The sequence below is a fragment of the Hypanus sabinus genome, chromosome 4, assembly GCF_030144855.1.
Source record: "Hypanus sabinus isolate sHypSab1 chromosome 4, sHypSab1.hap1, whole genome shotgun sequence".
Taxonomy (NCBI): domain Eukaryota; kingdom Metazoa; phylum Chordata; class Chondrichthyes; order Myliobatiformes; family Dasyatidae; genus Hypanus; species Hypanus sabinus.
The window spans coordinates 37009169-37026076 of NC_082709.1; the positions used below are offsets into that span (position 1 = coordinate 37009169).

Here is a 16908-nt window from a genome sequence, read left to right on the forward strand (position 1 = left end):
GATCAAGGGATCTTCACCTGAAATATTTCCATTATTTCTCTTTTCACAGAGTATTTCCCTCACTTTTCTCTTTTGATTTCCTCTAGCCAGTAGTTGCCATATAGTCTTTGGGGGTACTTAAACTTAATCTCGTTATCATGTACAGAGGGGATGTCAGGGGTAAGTTTTTTATGCAGAGTGGTGAGTGAAAGGAATGGGCTGTTTGCAACAGTGGTGGAGGCGGAAATGATAGGGTCTTTTAAGAGACTCCTGGATAGCTATATGGAGCTTAGAAAAATAGAGGGCTATGGGTAAAGTTTAGGTAGTTGTAAGGTAGGGACATATTCGGCACAGCTTTGTGGACTGAAGGCCCTGTATTGTGCTGTAGGTTTTCTATGTTTCTATGTTCTTCTTACTGTATATTGCTCACATGCTCACGCACGTACGCACACACACACACACACACACACACACACACACACACACACACACACACACACACACACACACACACACACACCCCTTTTGTTTTTACAGGCAATCAACTTATTTTTATTACGTGTGATATTTCTGATGCATGCTTCTACACACGGAATTTAAAATGAGTTTGAGCCCTTGGATTTACATTAATCATAGATGAGAGTTATGCTAGGCCGTGAGATATTACTGAAGATGATCTTTTCTTCAAGTCCTTTTGTACCATTTGCCTCTGCACTAGTATGGAAGGTAATGTGGTGCAGCCACTGATCTGTGCTTCATTAAATTTTATACCAGAATCTGTGTTCTAATATTGTCAAAATTACTTTCATATGTTATTAAAGAGGAATCTTTTCTTAGCTGAGGGAGGGCAGCAAAGTAATAGCAACTTGCCTCTTTTTAATATGATGCTATATGATTTCTTGAAGTCTGAAGGCAACATGAAGGATTCCCAGGAGTACTTCCTCCCAATTGTATGCTATCTGTCACCGCCCCTGCTGTGTCCTCCTGCTGAGAGAGAGATAGAACATAGTTGGCAAATGCGAATGAGGAAATAAGAATTTTAGGTGTAGCATGATTCTGCAAACATGACCTTGTTCTTTGTGTGGTTAATATATATGACTGTTCCATCAACGTCGGTACATAATCCGTAAGTCAATGAGAAAGGTTAACTTGGTTCCATTCTGCCAAATCTGATGCCAGGCTTCATTCATTCTTCTTCCAGCTTAAACCATTTCAATGGCAGTTGCTTTGGATCTGGAAGCATAAAATGGTCAAAATGGATAAAACATGGTATTAGAACATAGTCTACGTGACTCATTACAGCTACTCCACTATCCAGTAAGATCATAGCTGATTGATTCTTGGTTCAATTCCATTAGTCTGCCTCTTCTCCACTATCCCAGACCTCCCTATGGAACAAAACTGTCTGATTTTGCCTTGAATGACTCCATGATTTCACTTCCAAATAATTTCCAGTTTCACTATCCTCTGAGATGAAACTCCTCCCTGTCTATGTCTCAAGTGATTGACAACTTCCTCTGTTACTTATGTTCTTGTAACAAAGTGAGATCTGGTTATATGGGGTGAGTGAGGATAGGGCTGATCCATCCAGAGAAGATGTATAGAGGAAAAATATGAAAGAGAGAAGAAGAAAAAAGAGAAGCAAAATACGCTGAAACTCTCAGATGTATGACACCAAAATTGCTGGGTTAAATATAAGAAAGCTTGCTGGAAAGGCCCAACAGGTCAGGCAGCATCCATGGAGAAAGAATAATAACTTTATTAACATTAGAAGCTGATGGTTTTCTGATACAAACTGGAATGGCTGGATACCTGAAACTGCCAAATTCAATACAGAATCCTTAGTTCTCTCACGTGCCTCAGAATAAAAATGAGATGCTTTTCCTTGAGCTTTCATTGGTCTTTTATCAAACAATGTATGAGGTGAAGTGAATGGCAGAAAAGTGAGAGTGATAGTGGACTGGAGAATTAAAGCGATGGGTAACTGTAAAGTCAACATGGTGAACTTGTGTTGCATTGTGTTCAGCTATATTTAGTTTGTCTAGTGTTGAGGAGATTACACTGTGCTCACTCTGCACAACACTCTACCGGAAAAATTGTTGCTTCACTTCACAGCACTGTTTGGGATGGTGGGAAAGGTAGAAATACAAGTATATTTAATAAATTTCCTTCAGTCATGCTGTATTGTGTCATGAGAAAGGGTGTGTAGTTGTTAGAGGTGGAAGAGTGAGCCAGAGAATCATGGAGGGAATAGTCCCTTCAGAACATGTAGCAGAGAAGACAATATGTATCTGGCTAGTGGAACCAAGTTGAAGCTAATGGACATTATGGAAGATGACTTGATAAGTGTGATTCTCAATGACTACACTGCCTAGAAACCCGGGTTACAACCAGTGAATCTTAAGTTACTGAAACAGAGTAATTATGTTTATGAAGTAGCAAATTGCATCTCAGATTATTAAATTAATTGGATTCTAATTCTTCACCTGCTATTGTGGAATTTAACCCCATAGCTTTTGATCTATTACCCAAGCCTCTCTATTTTCAGTTCAGGAATATTAATGTTACATTACCATTTCATGATAATTAATAAAGCCAGTCAAGTCAATTTGCAGAATGCCTCAACTCAGTCTATTTCAAGTCGATTCAGTGAAGATTTACAGTTTAATCCATATCCCTCATCTTGGTTTATTGGGGATATTAAGTGATTCATCATCTTGTCTTGGATGCACAAGAAATATTCATGTCTTTTGCATTGTGGCCACATTCATGTGTCAGAGCCCCCACTCCTCTGCATCCTGCTGCAGAATTAATGAAAAAGGGATGAAACAGCCTGCAGCAGTCAATATCTCATGAAAGGAGTTGAGAGACCAGGGAGATTATTTATTATCTTTCTTCATTTTTTATGGTAAGATGAGAAATATATCGAAGGCAATTCACACTTCTAAGACATTTCTAAGCTTTACACATCAGTGACATACTTTTGAAATGCAGAAAAACATGACCGATATGCATAACCATACAAATATATTTTATTACTGCCAGTTAATCTGTGTTTTTAAAAATGTTTCATGACAAATTATAATTGACTGGTATAATGCAGAAAATTTCCTTAATTGTCAAGTAGTGTAATAGGATTTCTTTTTTGCACTTCTAGTGGAGAAATATCATAAGACCCTAATTTAATATTCTCATTGAAAATGAGGCACTTCAACAGTGCAATGTCATTTTGTTTAGTACAGCACTGTATCTGCTGAGATAATGCATATGGATACTGCTAAAGTTTGAGCTCACAACCTCTTGCTCATAGGTGAGAGAGATTAAAGGAAATAAATCAAACCTGCATAGATCGCCATAGAGATATTCACTCCTTTATGAAAAAAAAACCTTTTTCATCTTGTATCCACTAATCTTATTATTTCAGAAAACCAGAAAAGGGCATTTGAAGGTGAATGTGATTGACAGAAATCAAACAATGATAAGAAGATAGCCTTATTGATAGAGCCCAGGATTATATTACCATATAGATAGTTGCAGGACGGTTTGGCCACATTCTTGAACACAAGTTTCTCTGTCTATAAATAGGGATTATAGGTTCCAATATATCTTTAAAATATCTCTGGCTGATCTGAATTTTTGTAATAAGTGAAAATGTGACTTCTTTGGATAAGTCAAAACTTATTCATCTTTATTTGGTGTTCAGTTGAACTATTTTGAAATGGTACTAATACTCAGTGAGAAGACATTATTGTAAAATATCCTGAATTGTGATGTAAAGGAAATTGAGGACTCCAGGGAAAGAAGGGTGTAGCTGATGGGTTGGCAGGTGAAGCGACTACTATAAAGATGGTGAGGCGAATGCTATAAATGAGATTCTTTTGCTATAAATCTACAAAAAGTATTAGATGAAAATAACAACTGGGTCTTAAACTGATAACCAAATATAAATGCATAGAACATAGAATAGTACAGCACAGTACAGGCCCTTCTGCCCACAATGTTGTGCCAACCCTCAAACCCTGCCTTCCATACAAGCCTCCATCTTAAATTCCTCCATATACCTGTCTGGTAGTCTCTTAAACTTCACTAGTGTATCTGCCTCCACCACTGACTCAGGCAGTGCATTCCACGCACCAACCACTCTCTGAGTGAAAAAACCTTTCTTTAATATCCCCCTTGAACTTCCCTCTCCATACCTTAAAGCCATGTCCTCTTATACTGAGCAGTGGTGCCCTGGGGAAGAGGCGCTGGCTGTCCACTCTGTCTATTCCTCTTAATATCTTGTACACCTCTATCATGTCTCCTCTCATCCTCTTTCTCTCCAAAGAGTAAAGCCCTAGCTCCCTTAATCCCTGATCGTAATCCATACTCTCTAAACCAGGCAGCATCCTGGTAAATCTCCTCTGTACCCTTTCCAATGCTTCCACGTCCTTCCTATAATGAGGTGACCAGAACTGGACACAACACTCCAAGTGTGGCCTAACTAGAGTTTTATAGAGCTGCATCATTACATCGCGTCTCTTAAACTCTATCCCTCAACTTATGAAAGCTAACACCCCATAAGCTTTCTTAAATACCCTATCTACCCATGAGGCAACTTTCAGGGATCTGTGGACATGTACCCACTGATCCCTCTGCTCCTCCACACTACCAAGTATCCTGCCATTTACTTTGTACTCTGCCTTGGAGTTTGTCCTTCCAAAGTGTACCACCTCACACTTCTCCGGGTTGAACTCCATCTGCCACTGCTCAGCCCAGTTCTGCATCCTATCAATGTCACTCTGCAATCTTCGACAATCCTCTACACTATCTACAACACCACCAACTTTGTGTCGTCTGCAAACTTGCCAACCCACCCTTCTACCCCCACATCCAGGTCGTTAACAAAAATCACAAAAAGCAGAGGTCCCAGAACAGATCCTTGTGGGACACCACTAGTCACAACCCTCCAATCTGAATGTACTCCCTCCACCACAACCCTCTGCCTTAGGCAGTCAAGCCAATTCTGAATAGTGCTGGAAAATATAAGCATATAAGTCATGCTGAAGGGTTTCAGCCTGAAATATTGGCTCTTTATTCCTCTCTGTAGAAGCTGCCTGAACTGCTGAGTTCCTCCAGAATTTTGTCTGTGTTGGGAAACAACCAAATTCCTCTTAAGTCTCTTGCACCCCAGTCAGTAGGTTTAAATTATATTCTGGAAATGAATGCAGATTTTCTTTCCAACTCCAAACTGCTGGCTCATTTGAAAAGGCATTGTCCACTTAAAGCATAATTCTCAAAAGGTACTACATGCTTGCTTCAAACAATGCTCACCCATTACCATTCATTGTAATCTAACCACAAGAATTACCACAACTTTAGTTTCACTTATTCATCAATAGAGTACTTGATCCCATGTCAATATTGCTAAGAGCAATTGACAACTCTAATGCTGATAGCCTTTTTTAATTCTGATATTTAATTGCAATTTCTGGAGGTACTGTATATCTGAAATCATTGTATCAGTTCATCGATTGCTTTTATTTTTTCTGATATTCTAACATATCATTTAAATAATTTGTGAATCAGTACCAGCAGGAATATTATGAAGGAAAACTAATAAACACGTAAAAGTCATGTATTAATTTTGGGATGTGTGGCATATTTAAATGCATTGTAAAAATCAGCTATCTCAAGCAAAAGCACAAACATGATCTTCAGTATTCAATGTACCACACTCTTTAATGTAGCAGGAAATTATTTTGTGTTTCAATAACTTGGTGGAACTTCTTCAATATGTTTTTAGGATTTTTTTTCATTTACTGTGCCATTTCACAATAATGTGTTTTTCAAAACATGATCGAAATTTTAGTTTTTTATTGAGATAATTGAAGTACTTGAAGGTCCCAGCATCTCAAAAAAGTTGTGAATTTGACATTGTTGCCTTGAACTGTGACAGCCAGTTGCCTTTCAACATTACAATCTCTGCAAAATCCTAGATGTTGCAGGGATGCTGTAGCGCTCCAGTATGCAATGCAATCCTTCGTTGGTGTTTGGCACCCTGTAAGTTCCATTCCCGTAGAAAAAGCAATAGATAGTTTTAGAAGTTTTTAACAAGACAAAATTTAGATTCCACTTTTAGAAGACAGATTGCACATAGAATTTTTTTAAAAGTTTCTTGGTAAATTGAAACATCATACTTCTTATTTTTTTTTCTCTGTAAGAGAAAGGACTAAGAGAAAGAATGATGTAGAAATTACTTCAGGAAAATATGAATGGCTTGTTATATATAATATTGATTTAAAAAAAATTCTAGACCAGCACTTGTTTTGCTAATTACTTTCAATGTTAGTCACTTAAAACTAATTTAAATTTCTATTACATGCAAGGAGGGAGTGAGAATACGAAGGAAGTGAGCAAACCTACTGAACGGTAGATTTTAGAATTTGAAACTCATCTTTTAGAACTTTGCAGTTTTCCCACAGATACATTCTATGCGTGATTTGTTTTGAAATGTGTTTTGATTTTATGCTTAATGAGTTAAATTCGCATGTCACCCCCATTCTGATATTTGCTGTAAGCCGTTTTATCTACATGTGATAAGTAAATTAGTGAAACAAGAAATTCGACAGATGCTGGAAATCTTGAGCAACATACATAAAATGCTGGAGAAACTCAGCAAGTCAGGCAGCATCTATAGAGGAGAATAAACAGTTGACATATTGGGCCGAGACCCTTCATCAGGACTGGAAACAAAGGGGCCAGAAGCCAGAATAAGAAGATGGGGGAGGGGAAAGAGTACAAGCTGATAGATGGTAGATGAGAAGAGATGAAAAGGGAAGGTAGGAGGGTTAGGGATATGAAGTAAGGAGCTAATAAGTAATAGGTAAAAGGCGTAAAGGCTGAAGAAGTAAAAAATCTAACAGGTGAGGACAATAGACCTTGGGAGAAGGTGAAGGAGGAGAGGAACCAGAGAGATGATGGGCAGGTGAGGAGAAACCACAATGGAAAATGGATAATAAAAGAAGGAGGGACGGCAGAAAGAGAAGTCAAACTTGTGGATAGAGCTTTAAACTAAATAATATTGGGTTGGGTTCAACAACTTGATAAAATACAGATAAAGTAATAAGGAAGGAAAGCACAACAGAGGTTACTGAACTTTCCAGAATAAAGAATCAGACAGAATGTTTAGAAAGCAATAAAAATTTAATGTTAGGAAACATGGTAACAAAATTGGAAAAAAGGATAATGAATATAGACTGAAGGTGTTGTTTTTGAATACTCGGAGTATACAATAGAAGGTAGATGAGCTTATAGCACAGCTAAAAGTTGGTAGGTATGATGACTGGTCATCACAGAGTTGTGGTTGACAAATCAGAGTTGGAAGCTTAACATCCGAGGATACACATCTTATTGAAAAGACGGGCAAGTGGGCAGAGAGATGAGGTGGCCTGTGGTAAAAAATTTAAATTATATGCTTAAAAAGAAGTGGCATAGAATCAGAAGATGTAGAATTCTTGTGGGTAGAATTAAGAAACTGCAAGGGTATAAAGACCCAAGTGGGTGTTATACACAACCCTCCAAATAGTAGCCGGGAGATATAAAGTACAAGTAACAACAGGTGATAGAAGAAGCATCTGAAAATGGCAAATCATGATAGTCATAGGGATATTCAATATGCAGATAAATAGGGGAAAATTAGGTTGGAATTGGTTCCCAAGAGAAAGAACTTGTGGAATACCTATGAGATGGCTTTTTGTCCAGTCTACCCGAGAAAAGGGAATTCTCAGTTTGATGTTGCATAATAAACCAGATTTGGCAAGTGAGCTTAAAATAAAGGACGCTAATGAAACAGTGATCATAATATGATAGATTCCACCCTGCAGTTTGAGAGAGAGAAACTGGAAGTGGATGTACTGATATCACAGCTGAACAAAGGTAACCACAGAAATGTGAGAGAAAAGCTGGTTAAAATTGATTGGAAGGGACACCAGCAGGGATGACTGTAGATCAGCAACGGCTGGATTTTCTGGTAATAACTTTGATGATGGGGTATCAGTTCATCCCTACAGAGAAGAAAAAGCATTTGAAAAGATGGATGAGGCAACCATGAAACGAGAGAAGTCACAGACAGCATAAATGCAAAAGTGAGTTCATGTAATATTGCAAACCTTAGTGGGAAACTAAAGAATTGGGAAGGTTTTAAAAACAGAAAGCAACTAAGAGGTAATTAAGGAGAGAAAAGATGAAATATTAAGGTAAGCTAGCCAATAACATAAACAAAGATGCCAATTTTTCATATAAAGAATAAAGGCATGAGTGAACGTTGGACTGCTGAAAAATGGTACTGCTGTGCTGGAAATGGGAAACAAATAGTGGCGGAGGAACATAGTAAATTCTGTGTATCTGTCTTCACTGTAGAAGACACTAGCAGCATGCTAGAAGTTCGAGCAGGTCGGGGGGCATAACTGAGTCTAGTTGCTACTACTAAGGAGAAGTTGCTTCAGAAGCTGTAAGGTCTGAAGGTAGATTAAGTCAGCTGGACTGGATGGAATCATTAGAACCTTGAATGGCTCCAGAGGACTTGAAAATTGCAAATGTTACTCCACACTTTAATAAGGGAGTGTAGCAAAAGACAAGAATGGCCAGTTAGCCTGACTTCAGTGGTTGGTACGATGTTAGAAACCATTATTAGGGATGTGGTTTCGGAGTTCATGGAGGCACATGATAAAATAGGTTGATGTCAGCATGTCTTACCTAAAGGTAAATCATGCCTGACAAATTTGTTGGAATTCTTTGAGGAAGTGACAGGCAGGATGTAGAAATGGGAATCAGTGAATAGCGTTTACTTGGATTTTTGGAAGACCTTTGATAAACTGTCATACTTAGCTTCTAAACAAGATAAGAGCCATTAGTACTACAAAAAACATAGCATTGCTTGAAGATTGGCTGACTGGAAGAAGGCAAAGAGCGGGAATGAAGGGGCCCTTTTCTGGTTGGCTTCTGGTGATTAGAGTGGTCAGCATTGGGTCTACTACTTTCCACATTATATGTTAATGAATGAATTATGGAACTGATGGCTTTGAGGCCAAGTATGCAGATGATTCAAAGAGAAGTGGAGGGGCAGGTAGTGGTGAAGAATTAGATAGTCTGCAGAAAGAAGGGCTTGGCCAGATTAGGAAACTGGGCAAAGAAGTGGTTGATGGAATACAGTGTATGGTCATGCACTTTGGTGGAAGGAAAAAGAAATAAAGATAGCCTCTTTTGTCACATCTAGACTGAAATATACTGAACATTGAAATTAGTCATTTGGGTCAAACACAGTCCAAAGATGTGCTGGAAACATTGTGCAAGTGTCACCATACTTCTGGTACCAACGAAGAATATTTGCAACTTACTAACCTTTATATCTCGTACGTCTTTGAAACCAGAGCACCCATAAGAAGCGTACGCAGTCACAGGAGGAACATACAAACAATTGCACGAGTGTTACCGTGATTGCCAGCACTGTAAAGCATTACACTAGTTACTATGCTACAGTGTCACATAGACAATTTTCTAAACAGAGAGTGAATTCAGAAGCAAGAGGTGCAATGGGACCTGGGAGTCCTAGTGTAGGACTTGCAGATTTTGTCAATAGTAAGGCCAGCAAACACAATGATAGCATTCATTTTGAGAGGATGAGAATAAAAAACTTAAAGAGGCAACGTTGAGGCCTTATAATTCATTAGTCAGATCACTATGGAGAATTGTGAGCAGCTTTGGGCCCTATATCAAAGGAAGGATGTGCTGGCATTCAAGCGGTTCCAGAGGAGGAATAAGAAAATGATCTAGGGAATGAAAGGGTTAATGGATGAGAGGAATTTGATGGCTCTGGACCCGTACTCACGGGAGTTTAGTAGAGTGAGGTAGGATTTAATTGAAGCCTAGCAAATGTTGAAAGGCCTAGATAGTGAACATGAAGAGGATGTATACAATAGTTGGAGAATCCTTGATCAGAGGGCGCAGTGGCAGACAGAAGATCATCCCTTTAGAACAGAAATGAGGAGGAATTTCTTTAGGAAAAATGGTGGTGAATCTGTGGAGTTCATTGCCGTTGAAGCCAAACATTGGGTATATTGACGGGTTTATCGATTAGTAAGGGCATCAATGGCTACTGCGAGGAACCAGAAGAATGGAGTTGAAAGTGAAAGTAGATCTGCCAAAATGGAGCAGGTTGATGGGCTGAATGGCCTGATCTGGTTTAAATCAATGCTCATGCCATCAACTTGCTGAGTTCCTGCAGCATTTTGTGTGTGCTGTTCAAGTAAATTCGTGACTTCTTTGCATTAGGGTAAGCTATTACACAGCTATTGTGCTGGGAGGTGTCCAAATCCTGACTGTGAACCGGAAAGGATAAAGGAGAAATTTCAGCTCAATCACTATAAATGGAAATACACAGGCAGTGAGCCTGTGTAGTTGTAAAAAGTAGAGATTTCATGAGGCGTGATTCTGCTCAAGGCAGAAGTACAAATTGCAAACAGGTTGTTCGCTTTACATTGAGTACTTTGGCCTACTAAGACAGATAAAGAAATCAACAGTTCAGTTTGTATTAATATGTGGACATTGTGCCAGTTGAAATTAGTGCCTGAACTGTTCTATTGCTCCGAAACATCGTCAAGGCATGGAATAAGAGATTGATTTAAAGATTAAATATTAGCTTTATTTGTTACGTGTACCATACATCAAAACATAGAATAATATGCATCGTTTGCATCAAATTAAATCAGTGAGGATTGTGCTGGGGGCAGCCCACAAGTAACAACATGCTCCCAGTGCCAATGTAGCATGCGCACAACATACTAACTCTAACCGTATGTATTTGGAACGTGGGAGGAAGGCACCTCCCCTGAAGAAACCCATACATCACGGGGAGAATGCACACGCCCCTTACAGCAGTAGGAATCAAACCCCGGTCGCTGATTATTGGTGCTGTAAGGCAATTGCACTAACTGCTATACTGCCCCACAGATTATTTAGAGGCCGATTTCTTCAGATTGGTGAACTGACATTTTCATGTTTTGTGTGTGAGCTCATAAGTAGGCATTGTGTAAAATAATTATTTTCTTTCTTTCTTCAGCTCATGATACTGGATAAGTTCGATGTGCATATACCTTTAAAAACTATGTCGTCTGAATGGTATGTACCTTGCTGTATCAACCATTGTACTTGACAGAGAGCCTGGTGAGAAACCTTGTTGCTTGTTGAACTGAATCGCAATGCAGAAGAACCAATGGAAGCAATACTCTGAAGTAAATTAACTTATAGAGGCAATTCACACAGCACTCAGAGAAAATATATTAATGTGGTAATAACCTAACACAACAACACTACAAATAGGAGTTAGAATTTCTAAGTTTGCAAATGACATGCAAAGTGTTGCTGTGGATAATGAAGAAAGTTGTCCAAGACTGCAGCAGGATACAGAGCAGGTAGAAAGTTGGGCAGAAGATTGAAGATGGAAGTTAATCCTGAAAAATGCTAGGGGATGCACTTCTTTGGAAGTTATTTAGGATAGGACATGTAGGAAATGGTTAGGCACTAAAGAATGTTGATGGATAGAGAGAACTTGGGGTTCAAGCCCACAGTTCCCTGAAAACAACAATACCGGAGGTTAGAGTGGTGAAGAAGGTAGATGACATTGCCTTCGTAGATCGGAGCATAAAGTAAGCATTGTGATGTTATGTTGCAACTTTACAAAATACTGCTTAGGCCACATTTGCAGTATGTGCATAGGTCTGGTCACCACACCATAGAAAGTACGTGGTTGCCTCTGAGAGTGCAAAGGAGATGCACTAGGATTTTGCCTAGATTAAAGGGATAACTTGGATAGGCTGAGGTTGTTTACCCTGGGGTAAAGAAGGCTGAGAAATGACATGATCAAGTTATACAAGATAATAAGAGGCACAGACAGGGCAGATAGTCACAATCCTTTTTCCCATTGTAGGGTAACCAAAAGAAGAGGGCACACATTTAAGTGGGATGCTATTACTAAACATATCTCTACCTTCTCCCCTCTCTCTGCACGAGCCCCTGTATCCAACACATCGTTCACCACAACTTCCACCATATCCAAAAGGATCCTACTGCCAAACGTATCTTTACCTCTTCCCCCACCGTCCACTTTCCACAGGAATCACTCCCCCTGTGATTCCCGAGTCCAATCATTCCTCCCCACTAGTCTCTCTCCTGGTATTTATTCCTGCAAATGGCCTAAGTACTATACCTGCCCGTTCACCTCCTCCTTCACCCCCATTCAGGGCCCCAAACAGTCCTTTCAGGTGAGGCAGCACTTCAACTTGTCTATCGTGCTTGGTGCTCCCAATACGGCCTCCTCTACACTGGCAAGATCATCGTAAATTGGGGGACCTCTTTACTGAGCACCTCCTCTCCATCCGCTAAAAGTGGAACTTCCTAGTGGCCAAGTATTTTAATCCTGATTCCCCTTCCCATTCCAACATATCAGTCCATGCCCTCCCCCTGTGCCAAGAAGAGACCACCATCAGGGGGAGGAGCAACACATTATATTCTGTTTGGATTGCCTCCAGCCTGATGGCATGAATATCAATTTCTCCTTCCAAAATAAAAAACTCCCTCCCCCTCACCTCTTCTATTCCCCACGCTGGCCTCTTACCTCTTCTCCCCTGCCTATCACCCCCCAGATCCCCTCCTCCTTCCATTTCTCCCATGGTCCACTCTCCTCTCCTATCAGATTCCTTCTTCATCAGTCCTTTATCTTTCCATCCCATCAGACTTCACCTGTCACCTTCGAGCTACCCTCCTTCCCGTCTTCCCCCACCTTTTTATCCTGGTGCCTTCCACCTTACTTTGCAGTCCTGACGAAGGATCTTGCCCTGAAATTTCGACTGTTCATTCATTTCCACAGATGTTGCCTGACCTGCTGAGCCCCCAAGCATTGTGCGAGTGTTGCTTTGGATTTCCAGCATCTGTACGCTTACTCTTGTTTGTATATTTAAGGTAGGAGTTTAAAAGGGAATAGGGGTAGGGCTTCGTTTCCAAACACGGAATGATTGAAAGGAAGTGCTTCAAGGAGGTGGAATCCATCATTAACAACCTTCACTACCTGAGGCATGCTCTCTTCTCATTACCACCATTGTTAGGGCATATTCTGGAGAAATGCAAAATAGCAAATATTAATTTCTCAGATCCTCAGATCTGAATATTAATTTAAAATGCAGCTCAGTACAATAGTCTTCCTGAAGCTACATTTTAGAGTAAATTACAGACCAGGAAATCCCCAGCTGACCTGAGATGTCTGCAAAGGTATGGATACAACTCAGAAACAATTGGGTTTGTTGGTGGGAAGATTCAAGTATTTGATAAATTAAGTGTAAATCAAAAGAAGCATTATGAAGACATTATAACTATAGAAATTATACTGATGAAGGGTCTCAGCCCAAAATGTCGACTGTTTACTCTTTTCCATAGATGCTGCCTGGCCTGCTGAGTTGCTCCAGCGTCTTGTATGTGTTCCTTTGATTCCAGCATCTGCAGATTTTCTTTTGTTATAGAAATTGTTCTGTTAACTTTTGTTCTTCAATACTTAAAAATACGCCGTAATGCTGTGTCGGGGAGCATCTCTCTCTCGAGCGACTTCAAAGGCTGCCAGCTTCTGTGTGTCCTGAATGAAGACCTTCATATCTACCAGCTACATCTCTCCAGTGTCTTCATTCACAGTCACAACAGCTATTAGGAGGAGATACAGGAGCCTGAAGGCCGACTCTCAACAAGTTAGGAACAGCTTCCTTCCCTCTATCATCAGAGTTCTGAACGATTCATGAATATTATCTTGCTATTCTTCTTTTGTGTTGCTTATTTCTATTGGAACTTATGGTAATTTGTTACTGCTGCTACAAAACAACAAATTTCACAACTTTTTCAATGACAAACAGCCTGATTCTGATTCAGTTCTGTTACTCACTGCCACATATAAAAGAAATTTACACAAATAATTCAAAATGCAAGGTATAGAAGGATATGGCACAAAATTAGTTAATTGGGATTAGCACAAACAGGATAGGTCAGGATGGGGCCACCTCTGTGCAGTATGATTCTGACTCTATAACTCTACATTCTTTCATGCTATATGTCCTGATTTTCTTCGTCTTTTTTATTTTATCACAAGGCTTTTCTCTTATGATGGTAGTGTGTTGGATAGTGATTAGTAATTTCACTATATGAGGCTATAAGTTGTTATGTCATCTGAGTATTTCTACTTTGATCCTGATAACTCTGCAAAACATATCCAAGTTGTGAGTTTCCTATCATCATCATCTCGCCGCCAATTCATTATCTCGTTGTTTGTGGAACGCAAAATTGTGCAAACACATATATACAGATATAGAGCTGAGAAATTTCAGCAAAGCAACATCCACTGGGCTGATTGACAGCATAGCGGAATGATAACAAAAGGCAAATTCACACCTGCTCTTTGGGTTAATTCTAATGGCTATGTGTTTGATTTTATGGCTGATTTACATGGCAAATGCTTGTGAATTTTTGTGTTTAGTCAAATGAACTACTTCTGGGAACCATTTCCTTTAAGAATAGTTAAATTTTCATCACTTTTGAATAGGCTTCACAAGCAACGTTTATCGTGTGTTCGGTTAGTGATCGTGAGGTGACAATGAGTACAGTGACACTGAGCAGTGGCAATTCAGAGATTGGAGGCCTGTGAAGATGTAGCTCACTAAAGTTTGGTGATTGAGTGGAAGGGCAGTGACTCATGGCAGCTTGGAGCTTTGAGCAGTGGCAAATTGGAGATCGGAAGCCTGAGAAGACATAGCTCACTCAAGTTTATTGATTGACTAGAAAAGGTAGCAACTCGTGGTAGTTTGAACAGCAATCAGCCTTCAGCATTGATTGGCAAGAAAAAAATAAAGTAAGGCAGGTGCAAGCAGCACGACTGTTGTTGGAGTCATCAGCATTAAGAGTGGAGATTTTTGTGCCTTTAGCTCTTCGAGGCTTCAGTAAAGGAAGGAAAAAATACTGTAGGTGGAATTCCCAGAATTCCCTCCCCCCCCCCCCCACCACACACACACAGTTTATTTTTGTTCCTTCTTTATATTTGCACAGTTATAAGGGTAGAGATGCCAGGCAGGGTAGTGGATATTCCCCTTGCAGGATATGGGAGGTAAGGGAAGCCCCCAGTGTCCCTGATGGCCACACCTGCGAGAAGGGCACCCAGCTGCAGCTTCTAGCACCACGTTAATGAGTTGGAGCTGGAACTGGATGAACTCCAGATCATTTGGGAGGTTGAAGGGTGATAGTTAGGACACATAGAGAGGTAGTACACCGAAGGTGCAGGATACAGGAAACTGCGTGATAGCCAGGGAAGGGGAAGTGGATAAACAGTAAGCGCAGAGTACCCCTGTGGCCATCCCCCTCAACAACAGGTATATCACTTTGGATACTGTTGAGGGTGATGACCTTGAAGAGGAAAGTCACAGTGGACGGGTCGCCGGCACTGAGTCTGATTCTGCGACTCAGAACGGAAGTGGGGGTGATGAAGTGAGCTGTGGTGATAAGGGGGTTTGTTAGTTAGGGAAACAGAATGGAAGTTCTGTGGATGAGAACAAGATTCCCAGATGGTATATTGCTTCCTGGGTGCCAGGGTCTGGGACATCTCAGATCGAATCCTCAGCATTCTTAAGTGGGAGGGTGAACAGCCAGAGGTCATGGTCCATGTGGGTACCAATGACTTAGGTAGGAAGAGTGACGAGATTCTGAATAGAAAGGTCAGGGAGTTAGATGCTAAGTTAAAGAGCAGGACCTCCAGGGTTGGTGATCTCAGGATTGCTACCCGTGTGATATGCTAGTGAGGCCAGAAATAATAAGATTTTGCAGTTTAACACATGGCTAAGGAATTTGTGTAGGAGGGAGGGCATTAGATGTTTGGATCATTGGGCTCTCTTCCATGGAAGGTGGGACCTGTACAGAAAATATAGCTTGCACCTGGACTGGAAGGCGACTAATATCCTAGTGGGAAAGTTTGCTGGTGCTGCCCAGTGGGTTTAAACTAGAGTAGTGGGAAGTGATAACCAGAGTGCCAGAACAGTTAGTGGAGAGATTGTGAAGGCAGATATAGGTAACAACTTAGGCAAAGTCAGGAATCTAAAGACTCATCAAGGTGGGACTAATGTTCTGTGCAGCATATATTTCAATGCAAGAAATATCGTAAGGAAAGACAGATAAGCTCAGGGCATGGATCAACATCTGGAATTATGATATTGTAGTCATTAGTGAGACTTGGATGCAGAGGACAGGACTGACAGCTTAACATTCTGGAGTTCCATTGTTTTAAATGTGACAGAACGGGAGGGACTAAAGGAGGACGGATGGCATTACCTCCTCAGGGAAAATGTCACGACAGTCCTCTGTCTGGACAGACTGGAGAACTCAGCTAGTGGGGCATTATGGGTGGAACTGAAAATTAAGAAAGGTAATACCACATTAATGGGGCTATACAGGTGTCCACCCCTTTCCAAAGATAGAGCATTCCTATGAAACCTGTTTAAGCCAAAATGGCATAAAGTGAAGGACCATTAATTTATATAGGAAAAATTTTCATAAAAGCGAAAATCATCTTTGTAATGCGAAAAGAGGTGACTAATGTAGGTCTTTTGTAAAAAGCGGTGGCGTAAAGCGAACATAAGTAAAGCGGGGGACACCTGTATTACAGACCACCCAATGCTCCGTGAGATTTAGAGGAACAAATTTGTAGAGAGATCGCAGACTGTTACAAGAAACATCAGCTTGTTATCATACAGGTGATTTTAACTTTCCATATATTAAGTGGGGCTCCCATACTGTAAAAGGCCTAGACGGGATAGCGTTCGTCAAATGTGTTCAGCAAAGTTTCCTTAATCAGTACATACAAGTCCCAACAAG

At 40.3% G+C, this 16908-nt stretch overlaps 1 long non-coding RNA gene across 3 annotated transcripts in view; it reads right to left on the reverse strand.

Annotated features, from left to right (window-relative positions):
* Positions 1-848: 848 nt before the first annotated feature.
* LOC132392661 (uncharacterized) overlaps positions 849-16908 on the reverse strand; it is a 53173-nt gene continuing 37113 nt past the window's right edge. Inside the window, exons 4-5 of one of the 3 annotated variants that reach the window (XR_009511614.1) lie at positions 1049-1212; positions 849-963 (exon numbers count right to left, since the gene is read on the reverse strand). This is a non-coding gene — a long non-coding RNA (uncharacterized LOC132392661). Of the gene's footprint in view, positions 1213-16908 lie in introns of all 3 variants that reach the window. The other 2 variants (XR_009511615.1, XR_009511613.1) reach the window with 2 other exon arrangements.